This window comes from Monodelphis domestica, chromosome 1 (assembly GCF_027887165.1).
Source record: "Monodelphis domestica isolate mMonDom1 chromosome 1, mMonDom1.pri, whole genome shotgun sequence".
In the NCBI taxonomy this organism is placed as follows: Eukaryota; Metazoa; Chordata; class Mammalia; order Didelphimorphia; family Didelphidae; genus Monodelphis; species Monodelphis domestica.
In genome coordinates this window covers 583,422,932-583,441,086 of record NC_077227.1, presented here as the reverse complement: position 1 = coordinate 583,441,086, position 18,155 = coordinate 583,422,932, and the positions used below count along the sequence as shown (strand labels likewise).

At 34.9% G+C, this 18,155-nt stretch overlaps 1 protein-coding gene across 4 annotated transcripts in view; it reads right to left on the bottom strand.

Moving 5' to 3' along the window:
• LOC100032987 (disintegrin and metalloproteinase domain-containing protein 18) overlaps window positions 1-18,155 on the bottom strand; it is a 192,919-nt gene that overhangs the window by 162,418 nt on the left and 12,346 nt on the right. The window contains exon 1 of one of the 4 annotated variants that reach the window (XM_056813565.1): window positions 4,898-4,986. The exons of the other annotated variants lie outside the window; for them this stretch is intronic. The gene's annotated coding sequence lies outside the window, so the exon portion shown is untranslated. Of the gene's footprint in view, window positions 1-4,897; window positions 4,987-18,155 lie in introns of those variants that run through there. 4 annotated transcript variants of the gene reach the window in all.

Sequence of the window (18,155 nt, the reverse complement as noted above, 5' to 3'; positions counted from 1 at the left end):
ACACAAAACACATTCACAAAAAAAATAAAAATAAACAAATAAACAAACAAAAAATCAAGGAAGCAAGCACACAACCCTGCTTCACACTATTGGCTACAGAGGAAAATGCAAGAGTATTGGCCATTATCCAGAACCCATGCAAGCATATTGCCATGGAGTTTGAATACAATACTCATGAATTTTTCTGAGCAACCAAATTTTGCCATGATCTTCCACAAGCCCTCATGACTGATAATACCAAAGCTTTGATCAGATTGACAAATATCATCTTGTACAGACCTATGTTTTGTTCCTGACATTTCTCCTGAAGTTACCAGGCTGGAAACACTATACCAACTGCTTGAGTTTTTTTCTAAAGCCATGCTCTTGAAAAGATGATCTCGTATAGATAGAATCCACTCCACAGGCTCATCCTCTCCAAACTCGTCTTACTCCTTACTTGCTTACTTACTTACTACTACTTACTTACTTGCATGTGTGCAAGAGTGTGTACATTGTGTGACGGAGGAGGACAGTGAGTGGGATGTAAAAGCTCTCTCAGTCCACTGGTGCTTCGGTGGTAGATAGTGGGGAGCAGGGGGATCTGGTGCCAGCTGTGTACTCAAGGACTTTTGCAGACTTTGGCAATTTGGCAGACTTCAAATTTCAGCTTCTTGATTCAGCTTAAGGTATTTTAGCTAGATGATATTTTCTGTCTCCTTCCTACATTTCCCTCTTTTTACTTTATCTCCATTTTGATTAAACTTAATTGTTAAGAGCTACTAACAGACTCGTGACTTGAGAGTTAATTATATAAATGGCTATTACGACAATTTTTTAAAATTAATATTACATGTATTGTTTTACTTTCATTATTACAACCTTTCAAGTGAAAAGTCAGCCTATTAAATAGGCCCTGGCAATAATCTTACCAGCAATGACTAAAAGAGACCCCACACACTCCATCCCTTATGTGATTATCACTGAACAAACTATTTCCATTTCCTTTATAGAGATGGACAAAGGAAGCATTTTTGATCTCCTAAGGGATTACCTGATTTCCAGAAGTCAGTTTTTGTATGAGCAGTGGACTTCCTGACTTGTAAACCTTTGCTAGAATAAAAGCAATACCAAGTGCTTTGACACAGAAGAGGAGCCTAGTGGCATTCAAAACCTCTTATTCAATTGGAAGTTCAGCTAGAGAGGGGTTGATTTCAACCTAAAGTATTCAATTACTGGCTTCAGCATTGGTTAACGATGATCTATTGAGAATACTATGGAAGTGTTTGGCCCAACTCTAGGATCATGTCCCTATTGTTGATAAGTGTGGTTCCATCAACATTGAGTAGCTGAGGTGTACCATAGGTCTTTGACCCATAAATAGTCTTCAGAGCAGCAGAGTAATATTTTGGATTGTTACTATCAGCATAAAACTTAACTTCATCTGCCTTCTTACTAAGCCAAGAATCCTGCATCTCTCTCATTTTCACTTTACGTCTAATGGAATTGAACAGTGACTTCTTAGAAGCAGATCAACTATCCAGCTGGTAGACTTCCTGTTTTTCATTTAACAGATTCTGAATTTCCCTATCACTTTTCTGCTTCACTGTTGCCCAAACTGTGACTCCCTCCAACAGCTTTCCCTCCAAGTTAGTAGCACAATGTTCACAAAAGAAATCTAATTTGTTGATACTGAGTTTCCTAGAGGTCATCTTACCTTGGGGCTCCTGATTTTGTTGAAAATGAAATCTTAGCTAAGAGAAGATGTTCAGTGCTACACATCAGCTTCACTATTCTCATATCTTATTTGTCTCTTCATCTTACAATGACATAGACTATTAAATGCCAATGTTTGCTGCAAGGTTGCATCCACAATATTCTATTGTATTTAATAGAACGAAATAAAGTGTTGGTGATAAGGAGGTTATAAGATGTTCAAGTATTCAGTAATAAGTGGCCACTGCTATTGCTATTTCTTAACTCCCTTCCTCCCCAAAATTCCCTGCCATGAATTACAGCCCATTTCTACTCTGGTTTTAAAGTCACCAAGAATTATAATTTTCTTTAGGCACTTTGATGATGAAGGTTCTCCAGGTCTTCACAAAATTTTTCTTTGACCTCATTATGGTTAATCATAGAGAACATATGCACTGATGCGTAGCATGATACTTTCCAAGTGGCAATTGCACTGTCATGAGCCTGTCATTGACTCCTTTTCGGTACCATACAATTTTGTTGACTAGGTTAATTTTGATTGCAAAACCTATGCCAGCTTTATGGTGCTTCTCATAATGGCAACCACTCTAGAAAATGTGTATCCAGCTCAGACTTTATAAAGCTAGCCATTTGCCTGGTTTCTTTCACTCAGAATCACTATTTGGAAGCAATATATGTTCAGGTCTCTTGCAATAAGAGCTGTTCATCTTTCAGGTCAATTGGATTTGGTGGTGTCCATTAGTGCATGCACATTCCAATGGTGAGTGGAATAGCTGCAAAAGTTTTTCCACAATTTTTTTGGTGTTTCAACCACAGGAGAGTATCCCCATATGGCACAGTAAGCAGGACAGAGTAAGGTTAGGTAAAGCAGGCAACCTTTAGGGTACCTCTCTGAGCCTCTTCCTCACACTAGGAGGTAAGCAGTGTGGTCTTTAAAAGTGGCTGCTCAGGTAATATCATTACTAGTTTGTATCCAAAGGAGATTTTTTAAAAATTACAAAGGGGTTTGTACAAAAATATTTATAGCTGCTCTTTATGTAGTTGCAAAGAATTAGAAATTAAAGGGATGTTCCACAATTGGGGGATGGCTAAACAAATTATGGTATATGATAGTGATGGAATACTATTGTGCTAAAAGGAATGATGAGCAGGATGACTTCAGAAGGAGCTGGAACATGAACTAATGCAGAGTAAAAAAAAACAGAACTTGGAGAACCATATACACAGTAACTGAAATATGGTGGGATGATCAAATCTAATAGATTTTGCTACTAACAGCAATACAAAGATCCAGCACAATTCTGAGGGACTTGTAAAAAAGAATGTGATCTACTTCTAGAGAAAGAACTGTTGGAATAAAAATGCAGATGAAAACATATGAATTATTACTTCTTTATTTGGGTATATACATCTTGGGTTTTGGTTTTATAAGATTATTCTCTTACAAAAATGAATTATATGGAAATGTTTTGAGTGATATATATATATATCACTCAATATTTATTGATATATCTATATATATAAAATATATATATATCACTCAAAACATTTCCATATATATATATATATATATATATATATATATATATCCCAGTAGAATTGCTTGTCAACTCTGGGAGCTGGGAAGAAGAGATGAAGGGAGACAACATGAATCATATAACATTGGAAAACATGTATAAATTTGTTATTTAAATAAATGTAAATAAAATTAAATAAAATAAAGACCAAAAAAAATTTTAAAGAGTTACCTACAGTAGTATTGTCAAATTTAAAAAGAAATAAAGGTAACTAATCTGTTAAAAAAAAAACCTGCTGCTTCAGTTCAGCGAGAAAATGATCCTATGCCTTGGGCTGCCTCTGTGCAAGGTTGTGACTACCACTCCCTCTATATCTGAACTTCTAAAAGAATAGATAAGAGATCTTAAAAGGCCTGATCTTAGAAAAGGAAATATACTAAAACATAAAGAAATGAAAGGAGAGAGGGCAAATACTGATATTAATGGATTCATAAGAGAATTCTATGAAACTTTAAAAAAGAACAGTTAATACCTATGCTTCCTAAATTAATCTCAAAAACTAATTGTGGTATATGATAGTGATGGAATATTATTGTGCTGAAAGGAATTCCAAGTGAAGTGGAACAACCTTTAGGAATTGATGCAGAGTGAAAGGAGCAGAAACAGGAAAACATTGTACACAGAGACTGACACACTGTGGCACAATAAAATATAATGGACTTCTCTACTGGCAGCAATGCAATGATCCAGGACAATTCAGAGGGACTTATGGGAAAGAATGCTATTCACATCCAGAAAAAGAACTGTCGCAAGTAGAAACACAGAAGAAAAACACATGATTGATCATATTTTTTGGTAGTTACATGACTGAGGATTTCAACTTTAAATGATCGCTCTATTGCAAATATTAATAATATGGAAACAGATTTTGAACAATGATATATGTATAACCCAGTGGAATTGCTCGTCAGCTCTGGGAGGGGGAAAAGAGAAGGAGAGGGGAAAATATGAATCATGTAACCATGAAAAATATTCTTAATTAATTAATTAAAAATAAAATAATTAAATAAAATAAATAAAGTCCAAGAAGAGATAAATAAAAAGTGGAATTGGCCAAATGAAAAGGGATGTTGAAAATCTCACTGAAGGAAATGATCCCTAACCATTAGAACTGAGCAAGTGGAAGCTAATGACTTCATGGGACATCAAGAAATAATAAAGTAAAATCAAAATAATGGGGGGGGGGGGGTATATAAAGTATCTCTTTGGAAAATCAACTGACCTAGAAAATAGATCCACGAGAGACAATTTAAGATTTAATAGACTACTTGGAAGCAATGATAAAAAAGAAGAAAGTCTAAACATCATAGTACAAGAAATTATCAAAGAAAACTGCCTTGATAATTCCTAAAAAAGAGAGTAAAATAGAAACTGAAAAGAATCCACTGATCATCTGTTAAAATAAATCCTAAAATGACAAATCCAAGGAATATTATAGCCAAATTCCAGAGATCACAGCAAAGGATAAAATACTCCAAGCAGCCAAAATGAAACAATCCAAACATCATAGAGCCACCATTAGGATTACATAGGACATAGCAGCTTCAACATTAAAGGATCAGAAGACTTGGAATATGATATTCTAGAAGGTAAAGGAACTTGGCTTACAAACAAGAATCACTCACCCAGCAAAAACTGAATTTATTCTTTCAGTGAGGGGAAATGGTCATTTAGTAAAATAGATTTCCAAGCATTCTTGATGAAAAGACCAGACCTAAACAAAAAGAAAACTGATGTTCAAATATGAGACTCAAGAGAAGCATAAAAAGGTAAACAAGAAAACAAAAAACTAAGGGATTCAAAAAGGCCAAATTGTTTATATTCCTATATGAAAAGATATTTGTAACTCTTAAAATTTTCGCCATTCTAAAGACAATTAAAAAGAGTATACAAAAACAGAGGATATGGGAGTAAGAGTAAGTTGACTACAATGGCACTATCCAAAAAAAATCAAGGGGTGAAAAAGAGAATTGCACTGAGAGTAAATGGAAGGGAGAGGTAGAATGGGGTAAGGAAAGAAATTACAACTTGATAAAAGGTACCATTAACAGTGAAATAATATCAATAGTAAATATATATGCATCAAATTTTTAAAGGAGAAACTAAATAAGCTTAAGGAGGAAATAGATAGCAAAACCATACTAATGGCAGGGTCCTCAACTTTCCCCTCTCAGAACTAGAAAAATCTAACCAAAAAAATAAACAAGAAAGAAGTTAAGGAAGTGAATGGAGATTTAGTAAAGTTAGATTTAATAAATCTCTGAAGAAAACTGAATTGGAATAGAAAATAAAATGCCTTCTTTGAAGTACATGTCATCTACTAAAAAACTGACCCTGTATTAAAGCATAAAAACTTCACAACTAAAGGAAAAATGTATAATAAATGCATCCTTTTCATATCATAATGCAATAAAAATATAATCAATATGAGTTTGTGGGAAGACAATTTAAAAATTAATTGGAAACTAAATAACTTAATTTAATAATTTATTTAAAAAGGGTGAGTCAAAGAACAAATTCCATAAATAATTAATAATGTCATTAAAGAGAATGACACCAAATTGGAAATCCTTAAAATCAAAGGTTAGATCAATAAAAATGAAAGTAAGCGAACTATATATAATAAGGAAAGCTAAATACTGGTTTTAGGGAAAAAATAAAATAGATTATTGACTAATATGATTTTTTAAAAAGAGAGGAGAAAATCAAATTACCAGTGCCAAAAATGAAAAGGGTGAATTTAGCACCCATGAAAAAAAAAGCAATCATTGGGATCTATTTTGCCCAATTACATGACAATATTTTTTACAATCTAAGTAAAATGGATAAATATTTACAAAAACATAAATTGCCTAATTAACAAAGAAAAAGAATATACAATCATATCACACAAAAGAAATTGAACAAGCCAAAATCAATTCCCTAAGAAAAAGTCCCCAGGGCCAGATGGATTCATAAGTGAATTCAATAAAAAATTTAAAGAATTAATCCCAATATTGTAAAATTATTTAGAAGTAGACCAAGAAAGAGTTCTATACAATTCCTTTTATGACACAAATATGGTGCTGTTACCTAAGCCACAAAGATCAAAAACAGATAGACAACTATAAGTCAATTTCCTTAATGGATATAGATGCAAACATTTTAAATAAAATAATAGCAAAAAGACTACAGCTATGTATTACAAGAATTATTCACTACAACCAAATGGGATTTATACCAGGAATGCAAAGCTATTTTAAAATTAGGGGGAGGAGGGGGAGGGACCAGCATAATTGACCAGATTAAGAAAAAAAAAACTAAAAGAAATCACGTAATTTTCTCAACAGATACAGAAAAAGCCTTTGACAACATACAACACCCCTTCCTATTAAAAACACTATAAAGAAGAGAAATAAATGAGCCTTTCCTTAAAGTGTTAAGTAGCAACTATCATCTATAATGGGGATAAGCTAGAAGCCTTCCTAATAAGATCAAGGGTAAATCAAGGATGCCCATCATTGCCATTATTATTTAATGTTGCACTAGAAATGCTAGTTATAGCAATAACAGAAGAAAAATAAATTGAAGGAATTCAAATAGGTAATGAGGAAACTAAAGTATCACTCTTTGAAGATGATACAAAACTATATTTAGAGAACCCTAGAGAATCAACTAAAAAACTATTTCAAATCATTACTTTAGTAAAGTTGCAGGATACAAAACAAACCTACATAAATCATCAACATTTCTATACATTACCAACAAATCCAAACAACAAGCAATAAAAAAAGAAATTCCATTTAAAGTAACTCCAGACAATATAAAACACCTGGGAGACTACCTGCCAAGACAAACACAGGAATAATATGGACAAAATTACAAAACACAAATATTAATTCCTCATGCATAGGTGCTAATGTAATATAAGTGGTAATTCTATCTAAATTAATTTACTTATTCAGTGTTATACCAATCAAACTACCTAAATATTATTTTATAGTACTAGAAAAATTAGTAACAAAATTCATTTGGAAGAACAAAAGGTAAAAAATATGAACAGGATAAATAAAAAAAAAGTGAAAGAAAGTGGCCTCGGTGTATCAAATCTCAAACTATATATACTATAAATCAGTAATCATCAAAACAATCTGGTACATGTTAAGAAATAGAATGGTGGATCTATGAAAAAGATTAGATAAATAATATAAAGTGATAAATGACCTTAGCAACCTACTGTCCGATAAACGCAAAGATCCCAGCTTTGGGGATAAGAACTTAATATCTGATAAAAATTGCGAGGAAAACTGGAAAATAGTATGACAGAAACTAGGTATAAGACCAATATTCACCCCCTATAAGATAAGGTCAAAATGGATATATGATGTAGACATAAAAGGTAATGCTATAAGCAAATTAGGGGAGCATAGAATACTTTATATTCTATGTCAGATCTATGTAGGGAAGAATTTATGACCAAGCAAGAAATAGAGAACATTACAAGATATAAAATAAATAATTTTGATTATATTAAATTTTAAAAGTTTTGTACAAACAAAACCAATACAACCAAAATTAGAAAGGAAGCAACAAATTGGGAAAACATTTTTTTAACAAAATTCTCTGACAAGGTGTAATTTCTCAATTATACAAAGAACTAAGTCAAATTTTAAAAAAAAATCAAATCATACCCAATTGATAAATGGTCAAGGGATATGAATAGGCAGTTTTCAGATGAAGAAATCAAAACTATTGATAATTGTATGAAAAAAATGTTCTAAATCCCTCCTGATTAGAGAAATTCAAATTAGAACAACTTTTAACATATCACCTCACACCTAGCAATATGACAGTAAAGGAAAAAAATAAATACAGGAGGGGATGTGGCAAAATTGGGACACTAATCTATTGCCAGTGGAGTTCTAAAGTAATTCAACCATTCTAGGGATTGATTTGGAACTATATCCAAAGGGCTATAGAGCTCTGTATACACTTTAATACAATAATACCACTATTAGATCTGAATCCTGTTAAAGGGAAATTAGCAGGAACAGAAAATCCTGCAAGACAGAAGAAAAAGATTCTGGAACTCTGGAGAGGCACAAGGCAGTTTTCTTCTTCTGGAAGAAATAGTTAAGCAGCCAGGAGGGTTTTCTGTTTGGTTCTTCTGGGGTGGACCTAGAGAGCCGGAAATTCTCTCTCCTGTGGCTTTCCTTTGATTCTGCCTATCCCTACTGCTGCTGAAGAGTGATTTCCAACAGATTTGCTCAAGACTCCAGAGGACAACTGTCAGTGAGACTTTCTTCTGAACCCTGTTCCTGCTATCTTCATTTCCTTCCCACTTTATATATTAAATGAGGGGGTTTAACTTAACTAGTTGTAGGAGATAGATTTATAGGTAGAGAAGATAGTATAAGGTAACAACTTGATTTGGGGTTTTAGACAGATCATCCCAATTCCCTTCTCTTCCTTCCCTTATCTTAAAATAAACTATTATTTTAGTTATATTTACATATATAATATGTATATATTAATTCAGTGTAGTTATTTTGATCCCAAAGAGATTAAAAAAAGAGGGAAAAGGACCTAATTGTACAAAAATATTTATAGTAGCTCTTTTTGTTCAGGCAAAGAGGGGATGTCCATGAATTGGGGAATGACTATAAAATTTTATATTATGGTGATAGAACATTATTGTGCTATAGGAAATGATGAGCATCTCAAAAAAAAAATGGAAAGACCTAAATGAACTGATGAAGAGTACAGAACCAGGAAAATACTAGATGCAGTAACAGCAACACTGTGGAATGATCAACTGTTGATAGAGCTAGCTACTCTCAGCAACACAATGATCTGGACAATTCTGAAGAACTTATGACAAAGAATGTTATCCACCTCCAGAGAAAGAACTATTGGAATCAGATCAAAACATAAGATTTTAAACTTTAGTTTATTTATGCTTTATTGGGGGGGGGGGGGGTTATGTGGGCATTCTCTTATATAAATGTCTAATATGGAAGCATGTTTTCTATGACAATACATATATATCTCTGATCAAATTGCTGGTCATCACTGAGGACAGGAAGAGAAAAAAATCAATTTAGATCTTTGAAAAGTTTGAAATTTTGGAAAATATATGTAGAATATTGTTATTACATATAATTAGGAAAAATGAAATATTTAAATAAAAAATAATAACAGAAAAAATTACAATTGGGCAAATGGAAGCTAATGAATCCATGAGATACCAAGACATATTAAAAGATGGGGCAGCAAGATATCTCAGTGGATAGAGTTCCTGGGCTAGAGACAGCAGGTCCTGGGTTTAAATCTGGCTTCAGACACTTCCTAGGTATGTGTCCATGGGCAAATCACTTAACTCCAATTTCCTAGCCCATACTAATTTTCTGTCTCATAACTAATATCAGTTCTTAGACAGAATGTAAGGGTTAAAGAAAAAAATTATAATAAAATAAAAAGAATTAAAAAACAGAAGAAAATGAGAAATATCTACAACTGACCTGTCAAATAAAAGGAGAGAGAATATTTATTGTTTTTAAAACCCTCAACTTCCATCTTAGAATTAGTACTATGTATTGCTTCCAAAACAGAAGAGTGGACAGGGCTAGGCAATGGAGGTTACGTGACTTGCCCAGGGTCATGCAGCTAGGAAATATCTGAGGTCACATTTGAACCCAGGACTACCTGTCTTTAGGCCTGGCTCTCAATCTACTGAGCTACCAGCTGCCCCCAATAACAAGAATGATTAGACTATTTCTGGTGCCAAGATAGTGTAATGAGGAGGGAACATCCTGATCTCTCCCGAATTCCCCTCCAAATCACTTTGAAACAAAGCCTCTTTCCAAATCTTGGAGTGATGAGGCAGTTCTACCCAGAAGAGCTCTGAGAATCAGCAGGAGAGAGTTTGTGTCCCTGGAGTGAGAAGGAAGCACAGTTGAGAGCCAGGGCAGGGAGGAAGGGCAAGGTTCCAACACCCCTAAAGCTGCAGAGCCTGAATTCTTCACAGATAACCATGAGAGGCCAGAGAGGAGCCAGCAGTGAGGCTCCACCACAGAGCAGCAGAGCCTGGCTCCTGCACTATCAGAGACCCCTGGGACAAGCCAGTAGTGATGTACCACCTCCAGGGCAAGACAACAGTGAGGATCCAACCTCTCCATAAGCCAGCAATGGGGACTCATTCCCACAGAAGAAGGCCCTCAACTTTGCACAGCTATCAATAGGATCACACCTCCAAAGAAAGCGAGCAGCCAGGCCCAGATCTCATCACAGTGAGGTCCCCCATTGTGCAAACTATCAGTTGAGGCCCATCACTGGATAAGTCAGCAGTGGGGAACTACAACTCTGGAAGCAAACAGTGAGGCTCTGCCACTGTATAAGCAAGCAGCAAGGACCCCTACCATACAAGAAAACAGTGAGGTTTCTCATTGTGCAAAACATGAGCTGAAGCCCCCCTGAATCAGCCAGCAGTGGGGACCCCAAGTATGCAAGCCCAGTAGTGAAGCCTCACAACTGTGTAACCATAAGGCTCTACTACTGTGTAAGCAGTGAGGTCCCCTATCAGTTTAAACCAGAAGCTATACCCCAAGATTCCCACAAGCTAGAAGCTTGAGACCCAGAAGAAGCTTCAGAAGTGACTTCTCCAACCCAGGAATACTGTACTTAATGTACAATGAAAAATTACATAATAGACTGAAAAAAATGAGCCAAAAAAACCCCAAGCCTACAAAAAAGCCAACTATATAAAGGAACAATGGTGACAGGGAGGATCATGGGACAAAACCAGAAGATTAACAAATCAAAAAACTACAAAGAAAACCTCAAAGAAAAATGTTAAATGGAGTCAGGCCCAAAAAGAATGGGAAAAGAAATGAGAGTAATGCAAGAAATTAATGAAATAAGTGTCAGTAGGTTAGTAAAGGGAGCACAAAAAAATGGGAGAAGATATAAAAAAATTCACCAAACAGCTCCTTAAAAAGTAGAACTGGTCAAATAGAAAAGGAAGTACAGAATCTCACTGAAGAAAAATAATCTCTTAAAAATTAAAATTGGGCAAATGGAAGCAAAGTCATGAAACATCAAGAAACAATAAAATAAAATTGAAAGAATGAAAAAATTAGAAGAAAATGTGAAATGTCTCATTGGAAAAATAATTTATCTGGAAAATAGACTGAAAAGAGGTAACTTAAGAATTATTGCATTAGGGGACATCTAAGTGGCTTAGAGGACAGCTTAGTGGATAGAGATCAATATCTAGAGACAGGAGGTCCTGGGTTGAAATCTGGCCTTAGACACCTCTTAATTGTGGGACCCTGAGCAAGTCACTTAACCCTCCCTGCCTGTAAGGTTTTTAAAAAAAAAAAAAAGAATTATTGAACTAATGTGAAAGCCATAACCAAAAAAAAAATATGGACTTTGTATTTCAAGGAATTATGAAGCCCTAACATCCTAGAATAAGAGGATAAAACAGCAATGTAAAGAATCCACCAATCACCTTCAGGAAAAGACTCCAAATAAAAAATGTCAGGAATGTTATACCCAAATTCCAGACCTCCTAAGTCAAGGATAAAATAATACAAATAGTCAGAAAGAAACAAATCAAATATCATGGAGCCACAATTGAGGTAACACAAGATTTAGCTGCTTCTCTCATAAAGGATCCGAGGGCCTGGAACGTGTTATTCCAAGGGGAATAGGATTATAACCAAGAATTACATACCCATCAAAAATGAGTATAATTCTTTTTTTTTTATTTTTTTTTATTTTAATATATTTTATTTGATCATTTCCAAGCATTATTCGTTAAAGACATAGATCATTTTCTTTTCCTCCCCCCCACCCCCCATAGCCGACGCGTAAGTCCACTGGGCATTAGATGTTTTCTTGATTTGAACCCATTGCTTTGTTGATAGTATTTGCATTAGAGTGTTCATTTAGAGTCTATCCTCTGTCATGTCCCCTCAACCTCTGTATTCAGGCAGTTGCTTTTTCTCGGTGTTTCCACTCCCATAGTTTATCCTTTGCTTATGAATGGTGTTTTTTTTCTCCTGGATCCCTGCAAGTTGTTCAGGGACATTACACCGCCACTAATGGAGAAGTCCATTACGTTCGATTATACCACAGTGTATTAGTCTCTGTGTACAATGTTCTCCTGGTTCTGCTCCTCTCGCTCTGCATCACTTCCTGGAGGTTGTTCCAGTCTCCATGGAACTTCTCCACTTTATTATTCCTTTTAGCACAATAGTACCACATCACCAACATATACCACAGTTTGTTCAGCCATTCCCCAATTGATGGGCATCCCCTCATTTTCCAGTTTTGGGCCACCACAAAGAGCGCAGCTATGAATATTTTTGTACAAGTCTTTGTGTCCATTATCTCTTTGGGGTACAGACCCAGCAGTGCTATGGCTGGGTCAAAGGGTAGATATTCTTTTGTCGCCCTTTGGGCATAGTTCCAAATTGCCCTCCAGAATGGTTGGATCAATTCACAACTCCACCAGCAATGAATTAATGTCCCTACTTTGCCAAAAAATGAGTAAAATTCTTAATGGGGAAAAATGTATATTTAATGAAATTGGGAACTTTCAAATATTCCTTATGAAAAGACCAAAATTGCATACACAATTTTACATTCAAACAGAAGATTGAAGGGAAGCATAAGAAGATAAATGAGAAAGAGAAATCATATGGTATTAATCCTAAGGTTGAACTGTATATATTCTTACATGGGAAGATAATACTTGTAATGCTTAGAAACTTTATTAATATTAGGTCAAATAGAAGGAATAGACATAGAGCACAGATATGGGTGCAAATTAACTAAAATGGGATATCCAAAAAAACCAAAAACAAAATTAAGAGATGAGAAAGAGTACTGCATGGGGGATAAGGAAGGGGAGACATATCTCAAATAAAAGAGGTGCAAAAGAGCTATTATAATAGAGGGGAAGCTGGGAGGGGGTGGCACCCAATACTTGAACCTTACTCTCTTCTGTTTGATTCAGAAAATGAAGAAGACCAAGAAACTTATGAATATATCAAACTTTACCATCAAGATCACAAAGCTTTACAAGAGGGGGAGACAAATGATTTCATTAATAATTCAAATCAAGAACAAATGATCTAGTCAGAAGAGTTAGTTAAGGACATAAACTACACAATCTCAATAGAAGAAATGCTGGCAGCATTGGAAGTCAAGAATTACCAATAACTTTGTGAAAAGTATGAGGAAGTGGATAAAGATACTAAATTAGCAGTACAACAAAATCATATACCTGATAGAAAACAAAGAGAAGCAAACAACGTAATGATCCTATCACATCTTCCTTTCTCTGACATAGAACTTCTCACAACCTAGACTGTCAATTAACAAAATATATACAAGCTTTACAGACAAGAATAGCATAGTTGCATGAAATGGGCTTGATACAACAAACAGTACCCCTGGATTATAATTTGCACAACATCAAACCAGGAGACATAGATTCTTTAAAATTTTCAATAGAAAATTGGCTACAGACATAAAATGGACTGCTTACTACACCAAGAGTTATAAAAGTTGTAGGGAAAGACTCATGGTTTCACTGTTCCCATGTAAAACCAGAAAAAGTCAACATCATTTTAACAGACATAGAAGATAATTAGACAAAAGATGGCGCTGAGAAATGAAAACAAAAACTGATTAACATAAAAAAGTGCACCACAAAGAAATAATAGTGACACATAATGTTGGAGAACAACTTTCCAGTCCAGAGGAAAAGAAACACAGAGGAAAAGCATCCCAGAGGAACTAGCCCAGAGGAAAAGCATCAAGAAAAGCTGCTAGAGAGAATAAACAAAGAAAAAAGTTGAAATGGACAGCTAAGACTCAACTCTGTAAATTTGTTTATATAAGAAAATAGTTGGAAAATGAGACATATGTAAAACTGTGTGTTGAAATAATAAAACAAGTAATTTCACATATTGGGGAAATAGCATGTATCACTACATAACTTGGAAGAAAGAAGAAATCCATCAGTCAACATGAGAAGTGGAAATCTGAAGAAACTTGATAAGTATTAATTCAACACAACACTATTAGACACAAAACTCAAAATCACAAACTGACGTATTGAGAGACCTTGTTTAAATAAACAAGTGTCTGAAATTGTAATTATTGCAAAATGTAAATATGTATATAGTTAGTTCCATAAGGTCTTAGGCAAATAGAAGGATCAATAGATATTTCTATTTGACTGACGTCAGATTGTGGAATAATGTATATTGTTGTATTATATGTAAATAACCTCTATAAATAATGCATATATTATAATTAGGTTAGTAATAGTGATAGAGTCTGTAAATATTTAGCATAGCATGTATATATGTTGTACATAAGATTAGGTTATAGATTAGACTAGGGACTTAGAGAATAGTTATAATAAGTAGGGAATAGATTAGGAGTAAACTGAGTTAAACATAGCATAGACAATTAGTTATACATAGGAATAGACTTAAGCTGCATTTGCATCTAGTTAGTAAACTTTTAATTGTTTATTGTAAAGTGGATGCTGAAATTGTGTTTAATGGACATATATATATGGGGTGTTCAGAGAGGGGTAGTATCTCTGGTATGGAGGGCTTGTCGTGCCCTCCTAGGGCAGCTCACCAGCCACTGACCCCCAACTGACACCCAGCTCTCACTTGTGACTCCCAGGAGCTGCTAGCATGCGGCAGTGACCACACCCCAGGCAACAGCTTCGACAGGCCGGCTAAACCTTGTGAGGGTAGCCATCAGGTCATAAACCCCTGGTGAACCAGGGCTTTGCTCACCCAGCATGTGAAGACTGCTTCGGTGGAACAGACAGAAGAAACCAATAAGAAGATTCAACGGCTGAGAGGGCGATGCAGCAAGGCACCGTGGAGTGCTTAGGGCATGTTGGAGCACAAAGGACAACACGGCCATCCAATGCAGCTGAGGAAGTCTCCAGGTGCAACCATTTTTCGTGCCACTGGACCCAGGCTTCCAACACCGAGAGAGTTGGACTGTCTCTATGCGTCGACTTTTTCACTTAAATCCCTTTCACATACAAGTGTCTTTGTGCACACTCATCTACATCACAGATGAAAGCACACAAAGACAATTGTCATCCTCGGTTACCGAAAGACTACTACCATATAGATAAGATAGTCTGCAAATTATATATATATATATATATATATATATATGTGTATATATATATAATAGGAAAACTATTTGTTTTAGTTAACTAAGCAAAAGTAGTATTGGCATTAAGATTCAAATTTATTGTAATGGTTTTGTTCAAACTTTTATTGTTTGAATTGAATTTATTGTAAAACCCTAAAACTACCCTTACCAAAACTTTCCTGCTAAGAATTCCTTAGAGTAGATTTACTAAATTGGTAACTATAATATAAGTAAGTGACCTTGGGAATGTCACAACAAAAAAAGGGGACGATTGTGGAAAGGAAACTAGAAATAAGTTCTTAACTTTCTGCCACTGTGTTGGAGTAAGCAACAGTGGCAATATCAAGAGATAAGAAATTGTCAAGACTGACATTTGATGGGGGAAGGGGCTACTGGGAGTGGCACATTGGGTCTTGTGACCAGCATAGCACTTCCTTCCTGCCAGCTTTACGTCCTTCCTTCCTGGTGTTGAAGGTGGGAAGAGTGTTGGCTTCCCAGTCTGGATTCGGAGTGTCTCTTCTTGGTTCATTCCAAAAACATAGGCCCAATCAGCTCTGAAAGTCAGAATTGTTCTTGTTGTTTTCTGTCTACTGCTAAGATTCTGAAATTGACAAAACTAGTGCAGAGGATGGGAGCAGGAGAAACCCTCCATCAGCCTGTGAGGCCTGGCCTTAGCTCCAAAGCTGAGGAAGACTCCAACCTTATTTAGATACATCCCTTGCCCCTTTTTCCTGACACTTCTAAAATCCAAACTGGTTATTAAACTTTATCTTATTTGAATTTGCAGTCAGATAAGTGGACTATCTTTTCTGGGGCATAGAGGGAGCTGAACATCAGTTCAGTCATTCAATGACCAACAGTCCTAATTGGACCCCTGCTGCTGCCTCTCGGCAGGGGGCAACTCTCTCCTTTGCCTCACCAGCAGCAATATTCCCTCTCTCCCCTCAACTCCTCCATACCCTGCAACAAACCTCCCGTATCCCCTGTTCTTAATATCCTCCCCATCTTTCCCAATAAATATTACACCTCAGATTTGGCTAAAAGAAGGAATTATATACAGAGTTAGATACAGAAATCTATCTTACTCTATAGAGAAATAAAAAGGGACAGGGATAAGAGAAGAGGGAAGGGAGAGCTAATGGAAGAAAATAAAATGTTTGAGGAGATGTTACTCAGAAGTAAATCACTTATTAGAAGCAATAGAGTAAAAGGAGAGAGAAATATGAGAATAAACAGGAAATACACAGTTAATTATCATTGTAGTAAATGTGAATGGGATTAACTCACCCATAAAACAGAAGTGAATAACAGAATGGATCAAAAATGAGAATCCTACAATATGGCACAGAAGGACTAGAACAGAATCTATTATGCTTCAGCTAAAGTTAAAAAAAAAAACACACAAGAGTAGCATCATGATCTCAGACAAAGCTAAAACCAAAATAGATCAAATTAAAAGATAAGGAAGGAAACTATATCTTGATAAAAGGTACTATAGACAATGAAGTAATATTAACACTAAACTTATATGCACCAAATGGTATAGCAAGCAGATTTTTAAAGAAGTTAAATGGCTTATAAGAGTAAATAGATTGTAAAACTATACTAGTGGAGTACTTTCCTCCACTTTCACTTTTCAGAAATTATATAAATCTAACCAAAAGATAAACAAGAAAGAAGTTAAAATTGTAAATAGAATTTTATATGATAGACTTCTGAAGAAAACTGAATAACAAGCATTCTTTGTAATGGGGATAAGCTAGACACTTTCCCAATAAGATCAAGGATGAAGCAAAGATGCTTATGACTACAACAATTATTCAATATTATACTAGAAATGCTAGTTATAGCAATAAAAGAGGGAAAAGAATTGAAGAAATTAGAATAGGCAATGACAAAACTAAACTATCACTTTTTACAGATATGGTGTATTCTTGAAGAATCATAGACAATCAGGTAAAAAACTAGTTGAAAGAATTAATACTTTAACTAAGTTGTAGGATATAAAATACCCACATAAGTCATCAGCATTTTTAAGTATCACCAAAAAAACCCAGTAGAAGAGATATAAAGAGAAATTTCATTCAGAACAACTGGAGTAAATACAAAACACCCAGTTTGTCTATCTGCCAAGACCAACCCAGAAACTTTATGAACACAATTACAAAATACTTTTCACACAAATAAAATTAGATCTAAATAACTGGAAATATATTGAGAAAATATGCTCAAGGGTAGGCCAAGCTATTATAATAAAAATGACAATTTTACCTAAATTAATTTACTTACTCAGTACCATACCAAATTCCCAAAAAATTATTCCATAGAGCTAGAAAAATAATGACAAAATTGATCTGAAAGGACAAAAGGTAAATTTCAAAGGTATCAATAAAAAAAACTGTGAAGGAAGATACAGATCTCAAACTATATTATAAAGCAATAATCAAAAAATCTAGTACTAGCTAAGATATAGTGGTAGATTAGTAGAATATATTTGGTATACAATACACAGTAAATTATCACAGTTATCTAGTGTTTGAGAAACCCAAAAATTCAAGGCTTAGGAACAAGAATTCACTATATGACAAAAACTTCTGGTAAAATTAGAAAACAATTTGGCAGAAACTTAGGTATAGACCAACCTCCCACACTATCTACCAAGATAAGGTCAAAATGGACACATGATGTAGAATGTGA